The sequence below is a fragment of the Chroicocephalus ridibundus genome, chromosome 1 (assembly GCF_963924245.1).
Source record: "Chroicocephalus ridibundus chromosome 1, bChrRid1.1, whole genome shotgun sequence".
NCBI classification, from domain to species: Eukaryota; Metazoa; Chordata; class Aves; order Charadriiformes; family Laridae; genus Chroicocephalus; species Chroicocephalus ridibundus.
The window spans coordinates 89,064,008-89,070,007 of NC_086284.1; positions in this window are offsets into that span (position 1 = coordinate 89,064,008).

Sequence of the window (6,000 nt, forward strand, 5' to 3'; positions counted from 1 at the left end):
GTGCGTTCCTCTCCAAATGTGCATGTTAATCTAAGAGTCCAGCCTTCTGTAAATGTGAATGGTTAGATTGGTTTTTTATGTTGCACATACTTAGAGAAATGCTGCCATCTGAGCTTTCTGCAGTTGCCCAACTGCCCCAGAAATAATTTTTTTCCCATCAGAAGTAATGAAGCAACCTGACTTGCAATAGAAGAAAAATGTCCTGGGAAGCCTGAAAGCAGCTTATTTGTCCGCAGTTACAAAGAGAAGGTATCAGCGGACCTGGGTTTCAAAACGCTGAAGAGATACATATTACTTTTGACTTCTCTGAAAAATCAGTTGGCCTTCAAGCCTTGACACACACAGAAGAAAACATATTTCCTTATTAACTACGTTTTGGTTTTCTTCCACAGGTTTGGAACATAACGTCATTCTCTGCATGGCAGCTCGTACAGAAAGTGAATTATTGCAGTGCTGTCGGGAAGAGGGCCTGAAGAGGTTCATGCGCTATAAAACCAGTGTCCGCCCACGCTTCACTTTTAATGTTATCACACAACATAAGCACTGAATAGCGCAAATTAAGTTAGAAATCTCAAGCCTTTTTTCTCCTGCCCTTTTGACTAACAATGTAATGTGCTTCTCAGCTCTTTAAATTGCAGAAAGTGGTCTCACTAGAGTAGCAAACTTCTGTGATAAAGATTTATGTACAATTATGACTAGTAAGAGAGGAAAGAGAAAAGCAATTCCATGAAAGCATAGATGTCTGCTGCAAAAGGTAGATTGGCTGGGAAAGTTGGGACAAGAATATGACACCCTTTCACGTCTGAATAATATTTTTAACACAAGTGATGCCCCTGAAGTCACTGCTTGCAGCATGATGAGTGCTGCAAAGAGGTCACAGACGGCTCTCAGAGCTGCTTGGAAAGTGGAAGAAATGATGAGTTCTGCTGTCAGCTTGCCTTGTCTTTGTCCTCTCCAGATTTGTTTCAGCTGTCACTTGTGCCTTTTTGCTGAAGCCATAGCTGTATTATCTCCGAGATGAAGAACTGCCTTTTTACCTGACCAAGGCCTCTAGCTGCCAATGTATATGGGAGCAACATATATGTACAACAAGACAACACTGGCTCAGCTCCTCCTGGTAAGGATCAGAAGCTGAAAACTGGTTGGCAGGACCCCGACACTCAGATTAAGTGCATCCAAAACCAGCTGTCTGGATAAGACCTGAAATAGATTGCACCTGGGCCATTAATTTTATTTCACATATAAAGTATCTGGCTAATGGGTAAAATTGCTGTGGGAAGAGAATAGACCATTACTGTGCCCATCCGCTGTCAGTCAACTGTGAGACGTCAACATCAGATACAGCTCCTGCAACTTGTGAGCACATTGAGGGCAAAAGCAGAAGCACAGGGGGGAAATCTGGCACCAAAGAAAAGGAACAGAGTCTTGACGCTAACTTTGGTGTCAGACATGGGTTGGCCCTCCGTCGACCAACAGTTATTAGTGGATTCTGTATGGATGGTCTTTACAGAGTAGGAAATCTCAGGGAGAGCCGTTTTCCAGGTGGTGGAGGACTCTCTCTGCAACACAAAATTGCGTCTGAGTGTGTGGATTTCTGGATCGGTTCTCGGGGAGCTGCAGAGGTGCGGTTACTTTGCGCTTTAAAGTGGTTCATAGGAAGACAGACCACCAAGAGCATCGGGTCTGCTCTTCCACCGCTTTATTCTTAGTGCCCAGTCATCACTCCTTTCCATAGCAGCTGCTCATAAGAGTCCAGTGATTCACACTTTTTTTGTCTCCCTCTCAATCTAGTTAGATTATCATTTAGAAGCCTGGATGCAACTTAGGCAAAAAAATTATAATTAATGCACCATTACTTTATTTGCAATCCCTGCACCCAGTGTTACATTTCCAATTAAGTATTCTGATAAAGTACATAAGTGCTAGAAATGTTAGCACAGGGCTATGTAAACAAAGCAGCTGGCACAAAGGAAGATTTATCCTGCTACAGCTTGTTATCATAGGGATTTTGCTCGATTAAATTGAGCATGCAGTGAGAGCTCTGTCCACATCAATGAAAGAAAATTCCTCAGCAAAGGGAAAACACCAAAGAACAATGCAACGTACAACAACCTCTTTACACAGTGTGCACTTCTGACTGTAGTCACCCCAGGTTATTATACTTCTGTTTTGTGTCAGGGAGATTACCAATGCTTTTAATCTTTTGCTTTTTACAGCAGTATTGCACAGAATCACATACCTGTCACCTGGCAGTATAAGAGCACACTGAGCTAATGATCATAGGATCTTTTCGTAATGTTCTCTTCATGTCCTGGAGCTTTAGTTTTTTTTTTTTTTTAATTAAAATTAATGTATTTCTTATATTGTAGTGCTAGAGTGCCTATAACTACAGCTGTCTGTAATAGTCATCTGTGGCAGAAGAAGGCTTGTTCAGCTTTAATGTATGATTCAGCCATGAGAACTTGAGTGTCTGTTAGCCACATTGATGCCAATGAAAATCTACTTTTAAAATAAGCCATTTACATCAGAGAAGAAAGACGGCAGTGTAGCGAGAACATATTGTCTGGGACAAGCAGACCCCATTAGGTCTGGGTAGGCTCAGCTATAGCCTTCCTATGGTATTATGAGCAAGACAGCTAATCACTCACTGCCTGTGTTCCTCAGCTATATAATAAAGGTGATAATTCTTTGCCTAACTATTCCTTTTTTCTTATCTCTTCAAGGCACAGTCTGCATGGTGTAGGACCATCTTACAGTGCATTATTTTTGTAGCATTAGTGCATTCAAACACCAAATGTAGGCTAAAGCTTCCGGTTTTGTTGTTATTACTATAATAAAATAAACACTATTTTAGACTTAGCAGGGGCTTCAACACAGAATACAGCTGCTGAGCCATCTATTTAGAGTTACTTTTGTATTTATAGACATTGGCGTTTAAATAATTCCAGCATTCGAAAGAACCGTGATGGCATTTTGCTCATGAAGGGTGAAATGTTCAAGTTCTACCTTCCTAAGGTTGCTTGCCTGGTTACAGAGTTCTTAGCACATGGTCTCTGCCTCATTAATTTTGGCTATGCAAAGCATGGAGGGTGTTGGATTTCTTTGCCAAAAAAGAGAAGTTCCATTTCTAAGCACAGAAAGAAAACGTAGTGTGCAAAGCTATTGCTTTGAATTGTGTGGCATCACTTAGTCTCGCTCATGTTTAGCACCATTTGCCACCCCACTGGAACTGGGATTGTGGAGGGGATTTTCCTCCGCTAGTGGGTACAGGGGGACACGCTGGGTGAAGGGCAGTTGGTTGGCAGTGTTAAAACATCCGAAGAGGAAATAAGGCAGAAAGTGGAAATGCATAAAAGCGTAAATTGAGGGGCATTAAGAGGGAGCAGCTGTGCAGGGACATGGCAGCAGTCAGTGGTGAGAGGCATCAGCAGGAAGACACAAGGAGGTGCGATGGCCCCGAGCGGGACACTGCCATCACCGCAGCATGAAGGACTGTGCAGGACAGAGAGATAATGAAAACACTTCAACTTGCTTATGTTGCACAGGTAGCGTGTTTTGGAAGTGTCACATTGCCTGCAATCTTCCAGAGCCTTTCAGCCATCTTCACAACCAGCTCCACTGTTTGTTTCCCGTGACTGCTTCTCTTCCACGCTTCCCTACTCCATTGCTCAATCAGATACTCTGTCAGGGATTTATGCCACTGGAAAGCGTAGCCTGATTGTGTTATCTGTTGGCTCGTTGTATTAAACTCCTCCATCCCCAGGGCTTCTGTGGGTCAGGCAGGCTCATGGCCCATCTTGCCCAAAGCAGTGGAGGAGCTGGGAGACACTTTCACACCTGGAGGGGTCGTGGAGACATATGTGGATGCGGGCAGGGCCTCTGTGGTTCTTTCAGCAGGACGGAGGGATGGGCAGGGTGGATATTCAGTTCCCAGCTTCAGTAAATTAGCTTTTATTAAGACAGAAATGTTTTTTAGTTTTGCAGATCTTTTTACTCTGGCCTGGCTGTTTGTGTATTAGCTTGGAAGATTCAACGAATGCCAGTCCATGCCTGTAAGGTTTGAATCACCTTGCTGTCCTGCACCTAAACATTTTTTCGTGCAGCTAATAAGGGAAGACCTTTCTTTTCTCCATGGGAGCACGAGCATATTATTTTTAGGCAGCAGATTGCTTCTTTCCCTTTCCTCCTGCAGCTGTTTTGTAAAAGACAAGTTGCCTTTGCAGCATGCCACAGGGAGGCATATTTTCTTCCTAGATGCAGCTTTAACCTACATGATCCAAGCAACAAATGCCATATTTTGTATAGTCGTGGGGAAGAGGCTGTTAGGAATGATCAATTCCAAGAATCGAACCATTGCTCCCATTTGCAAATTATCAATAGAAGGCCTAGGTTTTAATGATTTTTTACTCTTTCCAAAATAATTAATCAGGGCAGAGGCTGTAAATTAGTCACAGCGGCTTCACTGAGGTGTGGGTGCAGACGGTTGGGAGTTTTACAGAGAAGGCAAGAGAAGCCCAAGAGCCTTCAGGAGGATCAAGTGAACAGCCTTGGCAGGCTGCTGCCTGCAGCCACAGCAGGCTCGGCGCCCGGCTGCTGGTAGCTAGCCACTGGGGAAATACCAGAGCCAGGAGAGTTTTAAATCCTGCCTGTGAGGCAGCCACCATGGGGCAGTGGGGTGGCCTTGCCACATGTCCACTGACAGAGAACCTGTAAGTGTTTTCTGGCAGAGAGAGAGAGCACCCCTGCTCTCCTGGCACTTGCACGGTGACCTAATTACTGTGTTTCCATCAGGCTACCTTTTGAGCGTGTCTTCAGACCTAATTACTCTGGATTTCCTTGCTGCACGGGGTTCAATGTGCCTGGTGCATCTGCAAACGCCTGTCCCAGAGCCTTCCCATGGGATCTGCATTCTCCTGAAAAAGAAGTCTGGCTTCCCCTGGAAAGCTCATGATCCAACAAAATATCTAAAATGTACTCCTCTGCCTCCTCCTACTTTAAATGCAAGCAGCAGTGTGCCACTGTGCTTTACCATAAACCCAGCAGTGTCCATAAATTTTATATTTGCTCTAAAAATGCCTTACAGAACAATACTTAACTGGGGTCTGGTGGGAAGCCATCTTCTGCTTGGATGTCCGTAAGGGTTAGCATCTCTTCGGGCCCAATCAAGCCTGATAGAAATACCTAGGAACACTGCAAATGACTTTTCATCAGACTGGTAGCTTTCCTCTTTGGGTCTGGCTCTTCCTCACCATACAGTACCTTTTGGGTTCATGTTAGTTCTTGGGCTTGGAAGCCCTCAAGTGTTGTATTTCGTTGATTTGAGTCATCTCGTGGGGCCTGGGGCAGCCATGGGTTGGCTGCTGGTACCACGTTGTGCAGCCTCAGCTGAGTGTGGGTGCTTGGAAGTGGTGGGAACCACAAGGGCTGTGTAGCAGAGGTGAGGCTTTTGGTGCAGAAAGCTTCATGATAGATAAGGCTTGTCACTTCTGTGCAAGTTCCCTCTGAGCATCTCTTTAGCATTTCCCTAGGTTTTAAAGGTTTTAAGGTTATTCACATGACCAAGATCAAGCTGCTGGTACCATGTCTCTGCTGAATATTGCTGTGCATTCCTGCAGACAAATACCTGACTCCTCCAGCTGCGTAGGTTATCCCTCCATGTCTAATCTGTCACAAAAGATTTGTGTTTGAAAGCAAAAGTAAGGCATTTTTTTATTTTATTTTTTATTACCATAAATCTGTCAAAAGGAAGCAGCTGGAGCAGAGCTCTACACCCTGAGGGAAAAGAAGAAAAAATATTGTTTTGGTGGGAAACTCAGCTAAATCGTTTAAATTAGGAATTACTAACACTGTGACTGCTGGGGGTGCAAATTGAACACCTAACTGCTTGAAACAAGAGACTGGGAAAAGTCAGAGAAGTTGTACAAAAAAGATCACCTCTTCTCTGGTGCTTGCTAACTTAATAAGATTTTCCTCATCAAAATACCATGCTGTGAGGAAATG